Source organism: Hakea prostrata, chromosome 11 (assembly GCF_041222555.1).
Source record: "Hakea prostrata isolate BN-2017 chromosome 11, UWA_Hpros_2, whole genome shotgun sequence".
NCBI lineage: Eukaryota > Viridiplantae > Streptophyta > Magnoliopsida > Proteales > Proteaceae > Hakea > Hakea prostrata.
The window spans coordinates 24,487,296-24,500,957 of record NC_142610.1 but is presented as its reverse complement, the minus strand read 5'-3'; positions in this window follow the sequence as shown (position 1 = coordinate 24,500,957).

The window sequence follows — 13,662 nt, the reverse complement described above, 5'->3', positions numbered from 1 at the left end:
ATCACAAGGGATCATATGGGAAGTCCAATTGCCTAGGGAGGGGGCTTCTAGCTCATGAATAGGGGATGGGGGAGGCAATATAGGAGCAGTAAGGGGAAGATAAGATGGACAAGTTGGGCTAAAAGACCAAGCTTAAGGGGGTGGGCCGAAGAGGGGAGGGGAGGAGGGGGAGAGGGGTTGGGCTAGGAAAGAGAGAGGAGAGAGGGGATATTGGCTCGGGAGTATGAATAGGGAGAAGGGAGTGGCCATAGGCCAAGGAGGGAAAGAGGAGGAAGAGGGAGCCTGCAAGGTTCTAGTAACCATCAGGGGAGGGGTAGAAATGGAACACAATATGCTAGAAGGCAGAGGAGATAGAAGGAGGTAGGAAAAGTGGAACATGCCCAACATGAAAACGAAAGAGAGAAGCAGCAAGTTGCAGGGCAACAAAAAGGGAAGGAGTAGTGAGGTCAAAGGCTGAATCAAGGGGAGATGGTGGAAAAAATTGGTTAGGTGAAGGAGTCGAGGTAGAGGAGACAAGCAAGATGGATTCAGTAGGTAGATTCTCCTACGCGAGTGAATCAAGGAAGATGGCAGGGTCAATGGGGACAACAAGGACAATAGAGTAAGAGGCAACACCAAGCAAGTTAGAGAGCAAAGTAGGGGCAGCGATGGATGAAGAAAAGTTAGAGGGAGGGGGGGGTACTTTGACTGGTCTTTGTCATTCATTAGAGGCGCAAAGCAATTTTGGCCTCTAATAGGATCAAAGGGATTTTCTGGTGAGGGGTCAGGGGGAGAGGCTGCCATTGACAATGGTAAATAGAGACAATAGAGGCAATGGGGTTAGTCAGAGGATGATTGACTAGAGGGTAGAGAGAGGGCATCAGGGAGGATGTACTGCATTCAAGGTGACCGAATGCTAAACAACGAAGGTAGAAGGGAGGGGGACATTTAGAAAAATGAGGGTTTGAAGGAATTCAAAGCGGGATTCATCTCATACCAGAACATAGGTTTGAAGAAGGGAAGAAGAGGAAACCTCCATGCAGATTTGGGCAAAAGTAAGCAGTCTTGTTTGAAAGTGGTTGCGTCCATCTAAAGGGGCTTTCCAATGAGAGATGCTATTCAAGAGAGTAGGTGTTGCAGAAGTGGAAGAGAAGGCCAGAGGAGAAACCTAGAGGGGGATGGCTTGCATGTCCATCTTCTCTAGTTCCATGTTCGGAGCCCATTGCCGCTAATAGATGCTCTTGTTGCCAACCTGCCAAGGATCTCCTTCCATGGCACATATCTTAACTTCTTCGCTAGAGAATCTAAAGATGAATACTCCATTCTTGAGAAAATAAGAATGGAGAGAACTAGAAGCGTTCCATTGCTTTAAGAGAGAAGCTTGGAAAACTTTGAAGGGAGGGTGGGACCAATGAAATCTTCGACAAGGCATGACTTCCACTTAGCAATGCAAGAGCTAGAGAAGAGTTAGGATATAGGATAAACAAGGAAGATTCATTAGATGAATGCAGAATGAAATGCAAAGAGAGGTTGAGGTTTGAGAGTAAGCGGGAAGGGGAGAAGAGGGAGGACCAAAAGGGAGGATTTGCAGGGGGAGAGGGATTCTTCGAGGGGACAGGTTGGGGGGGGGGGGGGGGGGGGTCAATCATACCTTATCCTGTTTGGGAAGTTAACAATGAGGATCTGTCGATTGAGAGTGGTTGTTGTTTGTGTGTTTTTACGTTGAAAATGCCAATAGATCTTTTTTACGTTGAGAATGCCAATAGATCTTTTTGTTTTTTGGCAATGAGAAAATCTATTAAGGAGCACAGCTCGTAGAAGAAGGTATACAAAGATCTCTCAATCCACAAAGTGAAAATGAGCATATTTGTTGAACTTGTGGATGATAAAGCCCTCCAAGTTAGATTGTCAACTACAATGCTTACCAACCTAAGAATTTGTTCGAAAACATTGAACCCAAACTAGGACTTCAGATGCAAAATGTCATCTAGAATGGGGCTAATGGAAATATGTCTAGACCATCCAGCATCCAGTAATTGGCTAATCACTTCATTGCAATCTGACTCCGACAGTATTTTGTCCAGCCCACTCTCTAGGGCTTCTAGTAGTGCTCTTCTTACAACTAAAGCTTCCCGTTCTCTGTTGCTGCCAAAAGTCTCAAGCCTCAGAGAGCTCATAGATCGAACAATGATGGTGACATGCAATTAGAACTAGAGATAAATGAATTTGTGTGTAATTCAGTGCAAGAATGGATGCACTTTCTTCACTCAAAATTCAAGAACACGGAATCTAGAGCTAGAGATACCATTTGGATCACACTAAGTTCGAATATATAGAAGAAAAGAAACACTGCTCTCTTCAAAGGGGATACCTTCATCCCCTAAAACAATGGCAAGTTTTTTTTTGGTGTTTAGCGGACATTCAGTCAATAGAAAGAACTCTCGACAACGATGTGGAACCACAAACACATGTAGCAATATCCGCATACAATGTAGATGATGAAAATTACACAATATACACAGAAGCAATATGAGATAGCAACACAAGTAAAGGAGATTGTGGGTGTGCCTATTATGGGATCTTGGGGGATCATTTGTTGCTGCAAATCAATGACATATACAGGTTCTCGGCTATAGTTTAGAATTAGAAGTCATCAGAGATGCTTTCTAGATGGCACTCTCCTTCCAAACCCTTTGAGTGACTATCTTCTTTTCAGATTGTAAGTTTGCAATTCTTGCCCTCAATGGGTACCCTCACTCCCTGAATTGGCCAGCAGCAGCTAATTTGATGAAACTTTGAAATTCATGATTTTTTTTGTCCTCTTTGCACTTTTAAATAGATTTGAAAATTCCGTTGCAAAGGGAGCGAAAATGTTTTTCTTTTTGTTTTAAGGGTTGTCCCCACTCCCCTTTCGTTGTAGACAACTCTCTTCCAGCCACCTGGGGTGTTTCCTTGGATAGCTATATAGAAATTTAATGCTGACTCAAAAGAAAAAAAAAAAACAGAAAAGAAAAGAAAAATAAATTCGATCTCAGTCATTAAAATGATCATGTAGAGAATTCTTCCAGGTAAAGAAAACCAAGAATCAACCCGAGTTGAATCTAACCACTTGTGTTCTCTCTCTTCTCTATTCTCGTTCTAATGGCGGCTTCTTTCTTACACTTAGTCAATCCTACTGGTAACTTGCAATCATTTAACCGCCATAAAAAAGAGTGAATCCAATGTGGAAGGTTTACCAATGCACTAGCCCTGCCCTTCAATCATTCAATCGCCATAATTGTATCAAAAGTACACTTGTTAAGTAGAACATGAACAGATATTGCTTAAAACAATGATCATAGCACGTCTTGGTGCAGTGGACTAATCCAACACTAGATTTATAAAAAAATAAATCAACTTAGATGTTTAATAAAAGTAACTCTCTTTGTTCTCACTTCAATTGAAATCAACTCTTCTCCTCAGTTTTTTCTGGATGTTTCTCTGTCAGTTGACGCTTGATATCATGAATAAAGAGTGTGATGTTGAGATGAGAAGAACCCCCTTCTTGAATTGCTCCGTTTCTGATTTCCCCTAGCTCTTCCGCTTTCTTCCTTGTACCTTTTCCTTTCTCTCCATGACTCATTAACAACCCTATCGCCTTCTCAATCTCTTCTCCCTTCACATACACTCCAACCTTATCATCCTCTGCCATTGGACAAGCAATATAATTCTCTATCCATTGGACAAGCAATGTAACTAAATTACCAACTCATATCCATCTCTTTGGAATTCTCTATTTGAAGAGAATGAAATTTCCCCCTAGAAGCAAGATGAATGGGGTTTACCTCCGTGCACTAGGTGAAACACCTGAACCGCGTTAACTCCTTGTCTTTTTTGATTGTTTCTCTTGTGTTATGTGCAATCTCTCTTTCTTTAAGCATTGCCTTGCTCAATTTTAACTTGGCATCAGAGTTTTCCTTCTTTGTTATCATCTTTTATTTACCCAATCATGGGTGACTCTTCTAGTACAAGTGATAACAATAGGTTGAATGAAATTAAATAGCAACAGACTTACTTTGATTCTTTTGAATGGAAAAAATTACTTTCCTTGGTCCAAGGCTGTGACGATTGCTCTAGGTGGCCGATTTAAATTCGGGTATACAAACAAGACCATCAAAGCTCTCGACTTGACAGATCCCATATTTGCCAATTGGGAGGCCAATGACAACATTGTCATGACCTCACTTTTTAACTCTATGGAATATTAGATCTATGAGATCTTTGCATATTTAGATACTGCAAAAAACTTGGTGGGATTCTCTCAAAGATATTATGGACATGAAGATAATCTGTCTAGAGTTTTTGAGTTACAGCCGGAACTCGCACGCATAAAACTAGGTCCAACCCAAACTTTCACTGAATATCTTGGCAATCTCAAGAAAAACATAGGATGAGTTGCATCAATATTGTCCTCAGGCTGAGACGATCGCCACTTATATTAAACAGAAGGAAAAGACCGAGTTTTTCAACTCTTGGCTAGTATTAGACCCAAGTTCGAAGATTTGAAATGCCAAATCCTTATGAAAAAAATTCTTCCATCCTTTTGTGGTATTTGTGCTACTATTCAAAGAGAAGAGACCCAACGGCGAGAAATGTTAGGCAATTCAAAGGCAGGGGGAGATCCATTTGAATACTCTACTAATGCCGCCAATGCTGTGACTGGTTAAGCTTTTCTCAAAGGAAAAAGGAAAAATAGGGACTCAAAGTTGGATTTTTATTTGCTGCAGTAGCTGTTGGTTGCAGCCAACGGTCGGGATGATGCCACATGTACATAAGATGATCTGACAGTGTTAAGTAATCTAACAAGGGTACATGTGTAAATACAACTTTTTGTTTCTTTATATTCAAGTATTTAGCATTTTACAAATTTACTAAAGCCAACCCATGACTCTAACCGATCCTAAATAAGCTGGGTGCTGATCTAGTTCCATGCCAAGACATTTCAAGTCTTTCATAGATGATTTCCATTGCAGGTTAGAAGTAATGTTCGATCCCAGCTTGAGACATTTTCTTGGTTTGAACATGAGAGAGAAAAAAATAAAACTCGATGAACAGCAAGGGAGAACAACCTAACAACTAAAAGGAGATAAGATGAGTTAAATAGAGCACTCAAAATGGTTAGGGATTCCCAAAAGAAGAGAAGAAAACCATAAAGAAACTAAAATAAATCCTCCCTAAATAAAACAAACCCAATTAATACTGAAAAAAATATTTAAACAAGGCGGGTTTGCAGCAAGAGAGGGAAGAAAGAATGGGTCAAATACAATATGAAGCAATTGGTTTAGGCCAATATATATATATATATATATATATATATATATATAAGGAAAGACGGGGATCTTTTGTGGTGTTTACAAATATCAATGGAAAACGATTGAGGAATGATACATGAATGGGGGAGGTTAAGCCTACTTCTAAAGAGAAGTGGAGAAATGAATGCTCAAAGAGAGTCTAAGGAGAGAGTCCCCAAACCAAGTCCCTTTCATAATAGAGAAGATCTCTATTTATAAGCATTCCAATGATCTTGATGGAGATTGGTGAGATATTGTTGATAAGCAATGAAGGGTCTTGATCGCATTGTTGAGATCTTCTTGGATTTGGTCAGATAAAATTGTGATAAGGTTATTGTAGATGAATAGTAACCTATCGGGTACCTTTGTTCTCAGCCGTCCGATTGGAAGAATCTTGACCCTAGAGATGCAATGTTGAGATATTACTTGAAATGATATCTTGGTCTTTATTGGATCTTGACTCTTGATTTGCATTTTTGAGAGGGTATTTGCTTTGCACCGCTGGATGCAGATATTTGCTTTGCACCGTTGGATGCAGATATTTACTTTGCACTGCTTGATGCAGATATTTGTTATGCACCGTTGGATGCATAAATGATTGATGAAGAACCATTCTAAGGCATTCCATGCGTCAAAGACAGTGTTTTCCCTTTTGGCCTGGTTCTTAATGATTAACCCAATTTGGCTGGATTGGTTTAATCCTATTTGACCAAGTCAGATATTAGCTGGACCATTCTTAGACCAGAATGATGAACATGTTGTCCTTTTACTGATAGGATTCATTAGACTATTCATTGCCGGAATAATAACGGTAACCTATATCTTACTTTGGATAATAGGGTGCCGATATTACCGTCACGGCTAATAGGCCATTCTTTGATGTCCTCATGGCTGACGATTTCCCATCTTCAAGTCCTGGGAACTGGACGTAATTGTTCAAGCAATATGATTATTTTGTAGCAGGCTTTTTGCCTTTGCCGGTGGTATTGACTGTACTTTTGGAATGTCCATTGCCATGTCCTCGGTCGCATTTACTTGTAACACGGACAAAAGGGGTGGATGCAACGGATTCAACACTAATCAAGGACTGGAATAATGGTTTGGTGATGTATTCGCTTTGGCTGGAAGACTGATCAGACTTGGTTTGGGACCGAGTGGTGACTTTGGTCTGTATTGTTTCAGGGACCATGGAGGTAGTTCCTGTTGGTTTGGATATTGTTGTGGAGTTGGCACCAGCTAAAATGTGGGAATATGGTTTGTTAGAAGCACAATGGCTTGGGTATTAGTTTTGGCTGTAGATGCAGCTTGGGCAATTTTAGTGCCATAGGAAGCTTTGGATTAATGATGATATTGGAAAAGGGGGCCTTGGGTGGTGCCATGGTGGATTCTTGGGATTCTTGAAAAATGGATGGATAAAAGAGTCAGGGATGTAATGATGCAATGATACATGCCTTTGTGAAAATTCGGCACAATTATGTGATGCAATGTTGCAAACAAGTAATGATGGATAATGATTTTGACTTTGATGTATTGTTGAAAAAACAATTTTTTCAAATGATTAATGGGTTGTATTTGGGATCTTTCAATAAATTTAAGGCAAATTTCTCTACCTAGGGTACTGATGGTTATTCCAGTATGAGTTACCGTAAATGGTTTAATCATCTCAAGAAATGGTTGTCCTAAGATGACATTGGTAATGATATCTTTGACAAGGATAAAAACTTGTCAGGACGTATTTGATTGTTGTAAATGCAAACAATTGACAACTTATAATTGACACCTAGACTTTAGCCATTGGCACTAGAAAGCCTATGGGTAGTTTTTTCATAGTATTGAATAGGCACTAGTCATTTTTGATGCAGTTAAAGGTTGCACCAGTATCGACCAGGGCAATGGTAGATAGTGTAAAGGATTCATTGATTAGGAGATGAACTCGAACATGCCATTATTGGAAATGGATGCTATTGGTTAATTGGGTGAAGTCCTGGAGAGGGACAAAATGATTAATGATTTGTTCAGTATTGTTGGTATTTGTATGATTGGAAATTTTGGGGAGTTGGCCTTGGAGAAGGTTTAACTCCCATTTTATTTGGATAATCTCCCTTTTGAGGTCACTAGTCAAAGCTTCTAAAGCCTGGATTTTTAAGTCATTGTTTGAGAGAGGTGGTGTAGATGATGACGGTTTAAACCGATTGTAAATGTTGATAAGTTGGTAATTGGAATGTTGTGTGGGAATAGGTTTAGGAATTAAATATTCTCTAACTTGTTCAAGATTTGTTTCTTTAATTTAGGATCATGTATTTGATTAACAAATTCAATAAAGAAACTTGGAATAGTTTCATTCCTAATCATATTGATGGTATTTGTTGAGCATTCACATATTCCTGATCCTTTGCAGGGACATGTGAAGATAATGGCTTCAGAGTTGTCTGAAAGACTCCTAGAATCCGTATGATGTTATTGATTTCATGTTCGGAAGCAGATATACTATCTGGTTCAACGAACATTTGGAGAATAGAACTCCGAATAGTTTCATCATCAATTATCAGATTGACCTTTTGTGCCATCCGGTAGTATTTGGCCAAGTGACCAATATTATTGCATTTGAAACCTTTTCCAAGAAATGGCCTTTTTTTACGGTATTTGTTGTTGGAGTTGTATTTATGGGATTTGTAGTATGGTTCAGAAGACTTGTTTTTTTCTTCTTTTCATTATACTTTTCTCTATGCCTACGAAATTTGTGGGTTTTAGTGGATTTTATTGGGGCAAACTCAAATTGTTCACAAAATCCTCCTAACTCCTTGCTATAAGCCTTGGATTTTTTATTTATTTGCTTACGTAGTCTCATGTTTGTACATAAGGCAAATGCTTCTTCATGTATAAGACTAATGATATTACCATAAGTAAGGCTGTTGTAAGGGATTTCATTGTTAAGGTCTTTTCTCAGACGCTATTTTAGTTTCTCAGAAAACATTGTTGGTAATCCTATGATGAATTTTTTTCTCCAGAAAGATGAGTTTGCATCATCTCTGGTTAAGACTTTGGAGATGAAAGTGTCTTTGTACCATTTGAATTGGTGAAGACCCTTGCATTTCAGATTTGATAAATGTATAAAAGATCTATCTCTTAATCGAGACGGATCTCCAATAAAATGAAAGGTGATGGTGTAAATCAATGTATTTACAGCATTAGGTATTGGTTGATTATTTTCAAGTATTAGTTCTCCAGTGTTCACATTGGTTTGGGTAGCATTTAGGATTCCTAAGTGCTGGGTTAGAGTGAGGATGTGGTCCCACCAACCTTTTAATTGTCCAGTAAAACTTGCTACGAGAATGATGGCTACTGACTAGTCATTGGTTTCATGGAGCCTATAAGCATTGGCAACCATGGTCATTTCTTGGAGTTTATTGTTGATTTAATAATCAGTTAATCCATCAATCTTCCATTCATAGATGATTCCTGATTGGTATTGGGTCTGGGTCCTACCTTGTTGCTCAATAAGGAGGTCAGGGAAAATGGGTTGGTGGTAATAATGGGCTAATTGATGGGTATTGTTGTTATTGATATTGATTTCACTAACTAACTCAATGATGGACTCACCTGGAGTCATATCCGAAGCATACTCATCTTGAATCATTTTGATTCGGTGAGTGGTATTGGAAGTAAATGCTTTTGCAGATTTTGTAGGGGTATCGGGAATGATGAGGTTGCGTAAACGAGATTCAATATCGTTAAGCATTTCAGATTTGCTTAATTGTTTCGCATTGATTTTTGGGGGTTTGATAAGGTTTAAGCATTGGAGTGTTTAAAGATTGTTTTGGTTCAAAAATAGATTTGGAAGTTTCTTTTGGTATTTGCTGGACAAGGTTTTCAACTCTTGTTAATCGTTCACCTATTGTTTTGAGATTTGAGTTGGCAAAGTTTAATTGTTTCACAGTTTAAGACTTCTGCCTTTAAGACCTTCTTTGTTCTTAAAAGAGGCAGCTAAATGTCTTCGCCTTCAATGTTTATTTTGATTTGATCCATTGGAGGATGGACAGAGGTTATTGTTTCTTTGGTTTGGTTGACGAGCCATTTTTTGAATAATTGTTCCATTGTTCCAAGGATAATCTATCTGATGTTCCTCAGCATAAGAGGCAAATCAGACAAAAATTCTCATGTTCATTTTGTATTGTTCCATATCATGATACCAAGCATCATGAATTTGGATTTGTTTAGGAGGATTAAATTTACTGTTAAACCAATCTTTCCTACTTGTATTGTCAGGGCTGTTAAAGTCTTGCTGGAGCAACACTTTATCAATTGAAAAAGGTCGATTGGACATAATCATCATTAATGATGAATTCCTTGGGGGAATTTTCATAGCTGAAGGTCGGTGACTCGGGATCAATTTGGCTTTCCTTAGATTGTCCAGATTGTTTGTCCTTGGTGTAAACACCATGGGCTATTTGATTATTGATAAAAAATTTGCTAAGCCTGATTGTTGATTCTGACAATAGATTACTAGTGTCAGAGGGAATGCTTAAGCAAGAGGCTCTGGATGTTCGGTATTTGATTCACTTTGAGGATTCACCTCGTAGTCTGCCAGAGAGGTTCATCTCGTTGAAGGTCATTGTTACCAGTCCAGATTAGTCCTGGTTATTGATGCAATGGTAGAGGTAGGCTTGACCTGAGGTTGCATAGCTTGAAAGGTCCATTGTTCGGGAAAACTAACCTCTCCCAACATACTTGGGTTGTATTGTTCTTGATTGGCAATCAATGCCTTCAAAGAACTTCGTTGGTCCTTTCGTGGATTTTTTGAGGGCCTTAGGAGCTACAGATTTCATAACCTTGTATTAAATTCTGTAAAGTAAGGATATTGGTATGGATCCGGGCTTCACGTCATAATCAATGGTCTTGAGGTTAATGACTAAAGAATCCAAGATATTTTTGTCATCAAGGGATATTGTTAGATTTGAGAAATGGTTAAAGAAGATTGGTCCACGAGAAAGACTTGTCTCCACCGCTTCTAAAAGGGAATCATGGAATTGGGTAAGGGCCAAAACAAGGGAAGTGTTTAATCCTTCTCGGTGGAGAGGTTTAATTGCAATTTGGATACACCCAAAATGGATGTAATTGTATTGTTGTTTAAGGTTATGTATTGCTTGCTTGTGGAGAAGAGGGATTTCTTCCAATTCAGAGGACACACGTATTGTTTGTTCAATGGTCTTAATGGTTTCCCTAAAACTAAAGATGGATTTTTGGTAAATTTCCTGCTTGGGGACTTTGGGCATACTCCATTTTGTCAAAGATTGGTCAAAAGTCATTGTTTAATTCAACTTGGTTTAGGATATTGGTAGTTGTATTGGTCTCCAGCTAGCTTATTGTTGTTGAAGACATGCTTCAAGAAAACACACACATTATCTCTCTCCCTCCTAAAAGAAAGTGGTCCACTTAGAGAAGCCATCACCCATCACTAAGACCTAGCACAAAAGAGGATTTACAATCACCTTCAACCTCACCTCTAGGAATCATACCATGATGGTCTATTTTACTCCTCGGATACCATAGCCAAACTATTAGGAAGAAAATCGAAAGAAAGAAAACAAAAGTATAATTTTCAAAAGCATATGAACAAAAACAATATGTAAACATGCGGCAAGCCAGTCATCAATATACCAAAACTAAAAAGAAGTAAACAAAACATGAACAAAAATTGCAGAAAAAAAATATGCATAAAGGAATTAAAGAACAAAAAGAAAAGAATGTAAAGAAGCAACGACAACTAAATGCGTAAAAGAATTTAAAAAAAGAAACTTAGGCGGCAAGCCAACCATTTGCAAATGATGCAAGAAAAATAAAAGAAAGGCAGTAGAGCCATCCATTTCATGTATTGATGTAATGATATGTACAAGAAATGATAGGGTTACAAGAAGTAGGGTAACCGAAACATTAGAGAGGGTAACCGAACTTACACTAGTAAAGCTTGGGTTACACCAGAATTGTTGTAATGATACACCACACCTTCATGGTTCTAATATATATATATATATATATATATATATATATATATATATATATATATATATATATAAAATAAAAATAAAATAAAAATCTAATGCTGCCCAAATGGAATACACGAAAAAGGATATGAAGCTGAGAGAGAACAAAGACAAGCTATAACAATCTTGAAGAATCATGCCATATGTATTGGGCTACGGAGCTTTCACAAATTCTCAAATCAAAACCCCCTTTTCGGTTTGTTTATGGCCACATCAGTGGTGCTCACTGTTGCTTGAATTTGTAACTTTTTGAATTCAAATTCGTTTCTTTACTCGACTAACAACAAATTCCTCAACGACTGAAATATACCGACTTACGCCATCACAGATCGCCAAAAGAGTTCATTTAAGAATGAGCCAAGTGCTGCTAGAGAGGAAGAGGGGAAAAGGCTTGGATGTTGTTTTATTAAAAACCGCTCAATATTGTATTTTGATTTTTTATCAATATTGGGAGAATTGTTAATTGTTGAAAAAAAGAGATCTATAAATACTAGTCTTCACCTATAAAAGAATTTTTACAAATAGAATAAAGGGCAGATATTTTACCAGATGATTATACCAAGTTTCCTGATTCAGAGGAAGAGGTGTCTCCAAGGAACTGTTGCAATTGAAGAGTAATTTTTCCCAATGCTATATGCATATCTAGTGCAGAGGCTTGGGCAACTACTTTATTATTTGTGCCTTTGTTTCTAGATGGTCGAAGATGAGGATGCAAAATATAGTTGGTAAAATTATGGTTGAAGCCCCTGAACCAGGGTAGACCGTTTAGATCAGACAAAGGGTTCGAATCTGGTCTAGGGTGATTCATCTGGCACTTCTCAGGCTTCGCACTTCTCGTAAGAGATACCTGATGAGAAGTCACTAAGAAGACCATGTGGTGGCACATAGTTGTCCTCATGCGACTTCCTAAGAAAAGTAGCGCGGATAAGGGATTCAGCGTATCTTTATCCATACGTCAATCACGACATTTAATTCAACATTAAATGCACTGAGAATCATTACATGCTCGTTGCTGGTGAGGAAACTTCTCATTTGTCCAACGTCTGCCTCGAGTATTGCACTCACCTCTTTTGTCCCCCCAATTGTGGGTTGGTGTCACATCAGAATTAACTTGATGCTGACTTCTTAATCCATCGATGATATCTCCAGCTGTTGTGAGGATCGTGCGAGTTAGCTTGTTGAGCAAGCTTCTCCAGGAAGTCATTATCCAAGGTTAGTCGAGTTTAATCATCAGAGTTAAAGAAAGGAAAAATGTTCACAGTGGAAGTCTAGGACCTTGCAAACCTAGATCCTATAGTATATCACCCCCACGGGTATTCGAGTATGACCGGATTCAACTGTGTGGGGTGTGAAACATGAACCATGTCCAAAGTGTTATTTTTATTAAGGGCATTAATCTCATCCATCATAGCTTTTACCCACACCTCTGAATGACTAGCTTTAGAAAAGTTAGTTGGCTCTGTATGAGTACTAATAACAGCGAGGAAAATTTGGTTCTCAAGAGGAATATTATCCCACACACATAAGCTTGTATAGGATGTGTTGTACTATGATAAGTAACATAATCCTGAAGCCTAGTGGAAGGTTAAGTTGCTCGAATTGACCAACAAAGAGGAATAATAGTTGTGTCTTCGGTCACTGATTTTGGTACCGCCTCTTCAAATTCTCCAATAATGGGCTCAACCAGTTGGGTAAGGCCATCATTATTGTGCTGCTCAACAACTGGTTACTCATTATCAACGTTCCTTCCATCAAGCAATTCCGGATCCCTAAGAGTTGGAAGAAGGTAGGAGAAAAATCAATATCTAGATCACTCAAATCATATTCTCCAATCTCTCCCTGATTTGGATCCCTGCTAGGAAAAAAGGTATGAGGTTCACCAAATTGAACATCACAGGATACATGGATTTTCTTTGTTGTAAGATTAAGACATTTATATCCTTCTTTGTTAACGAATATCCTAATAAGAGGAATTTCCTAGCCTTAGGATCCAACTTTCCACTATTTTGAGAGTGAACATAACAAATACACCCAAAAACTCTCAAATGAGAGACATTCACTAGTCTTCCTAGGAGAATTTCCATTGGAGACTTATTTTTTATTTTCAAAACTTTAATTGGCAACTAGTTAAAACTGCGTCAAACTAATATCTTTTTGGAAGATTAGCAAGGAACAACAAGGACCTTATTACCTCAAGAAGGTGGCAATTTTTCCTCTCTGCCACTCCATTTTGTTGCGGAGTGCCTACACATGAAGTTTGGTGGATGATACCAAGACTTTGAAGATAGGATTCAAATGGAGCATTGGTATAC